Below are 2,093 nucleotides of genomic sequence, written 5' to 3' on the forward strand. Positions count from 1 at the left end.
TAATACTTCATTTAGAGAATTAACATTGCTTGTTTTCACCTTTTCAATATCAGTGAAGAATTTCACTGGAAAAGAACATATAAGGTTTGCCAGGTTTTTGTCTCTCTCACCAAGGTCATCAGCTGTCGAACGCCGACGAAGGGAAATAACCCTGAAATCCGGATACGTTCGTGCTGCTGGTCGAGGTGAGAGGGATAACTCCCTTGGCAAACAGGACACAGTCGTGTGTCGATAAGCCAGCTGGAGGAGATGTCCTCCTGGGGCTAAAAGCAACAGTAACATCCACCCCTAGGGGTCAGCCACACTTAAGTGGCAATATACTACACTTTATATATATATATATATATATATAACGCAAGTTACACACATACACACACAGGCATTTATATGCATAAATATGTATGCATATATCAGTTACTGTACGGTATTTTGTCTAATGTTCTGAAGGGTCTTCTCTTCCGCCAACTTCCTTTCAAATCACATCCTGCCATCTTGAAAAGAAGAAACTCTTGAGATAAAATTCTCTTACAAAGGCATTTGCCAGGTGAAAGATGAGATGCTCATGGCTAGAACGCCTTTGATAATAGATCCGGACAGCCTGAGCCCCAAGCGGGAGTTAAACAAAATCAAAGACACCATCAATCGACAAGATAGCACCAAATGGCGGCTTCTGTTGTAATTCTCTTGCCAACGAAAGGTCGCTGGTGTTATGCTTCTACCACTTAGGCTTTCCCGATTCACTCGATATTCTCTTCTCATCACTATTGTTGTGCTGCGTCTAATCTTTCAGGTTCCGAATTAATCATGTCTCCCAGTCCTTCTTTCACAGCACGTCCCTCTTTGGAATTCCTTTCCTGCTCATGGCATCCCTGTAGATATCAATTAGTGAATATTTAAGAGGAATATAAATGATATCAATTTCTCAGGTGTTTGGAAGACACCCCTCCAATAACAGCAAATAACATAATCACACATGCATCTATATTTAGATGATGATGATGATGATGGATAATGGTGATGGTGCTGGTGCTGGTGCTGGTGTTGGTGCTGATAGTGGCAATTATTTGTATCAAAAGATCATGGGGAAGAACGACAAGTCCCTGCGTGGCTATGTGAACTGGTCCTCGAATGACAGACTCTAGCACACTTCTGGAGAGAATGTGCAAATATGTAAGCTTCGGTTAAAAGGTGAGTGAAGAAGGTTTCATTATGACTCTTTCTTGGACGTTTATCATCTGCTACAGTTGCTGTGGCCGACTTATAATTGCTGACAGCCATCTAAATATCTGAATGTAATCTCACCACACCTCTCTCGGTCCTGCGAATCTATCCCGCCCTGTAGTGTGTATGTATGTATGCATGAAAAATCACTTAATACAGTTTTTATGTATAAACGGATTATTTTTTAAAAATTACATTTTAAAGAAAGTGCAGTGTCGACCCGTTCTGGTATTGGTGTAACTTTCAATGCCAAAATTTGGCACAATTCCTTTCAAGATCTTCCAGATGTATATTACTGCATACGTCTCCCGCCTTCGCTCCAGGGGTACAGTCTTAGCTGTTTCAGCCTTTCCCAGTAGCTGAGCTGTTGCAAAGAGACGATTTTTTGTGAAGCTTCGCTGGATTGCTTCAAGCTTCGCTGTTAATTTTACACTCTTTTACAATACTATCAATTTGCATGTTTGTGTTGTATTATATGAAGTTGTGGAGGCGCAATGGCTCAGTGTTTAGGGCAGCGGACTTGCGATCATAGGATCGCGGTTTCGATTCCCAGGCAGGGCGTTGTGAGTGTTTAGTGAGCGAAAACACCTAAAGCTCCACGGGGCTCCGGCAGGTAGGGGTGGTAGCGAACCCTGCTGTACTCTTTCACCACAACTTTCTCTCACTCTGCTTGTTTCTGTTGTGCTTGTAATTCAAAGGGTCAGCCTTGCCACACTGTGTCACGCTGAATATCACCGAGAACTACGTTAAGGGCACACATGTCTGTGGAGTGCTCAGCCACTTGCACGTTAATTTCACGAGCAGGCTGTTCCGTTGATCGGATCAATTGGAACCCTCGACGTCGTAAGCCACGGAGTGCCAACAACAATATG

The sequence above is a fragment of the Octopus bimaculoides genome, chromosome 1 (genome assembly GCF_001194135.2).
Source record: "Octopus bimaculoides isolate UCB-OBI-ISO-001 chromosome 1, ASM119413v2, whole genome shotgun sequence".
In the NCBI taxonomy this organism is placed as follows: Eukaryota; Metazoa; Mollusca; class Cephalopoda; order Octopoda; family Octopodidae; genus Octopus; species Octopus bimaculoides.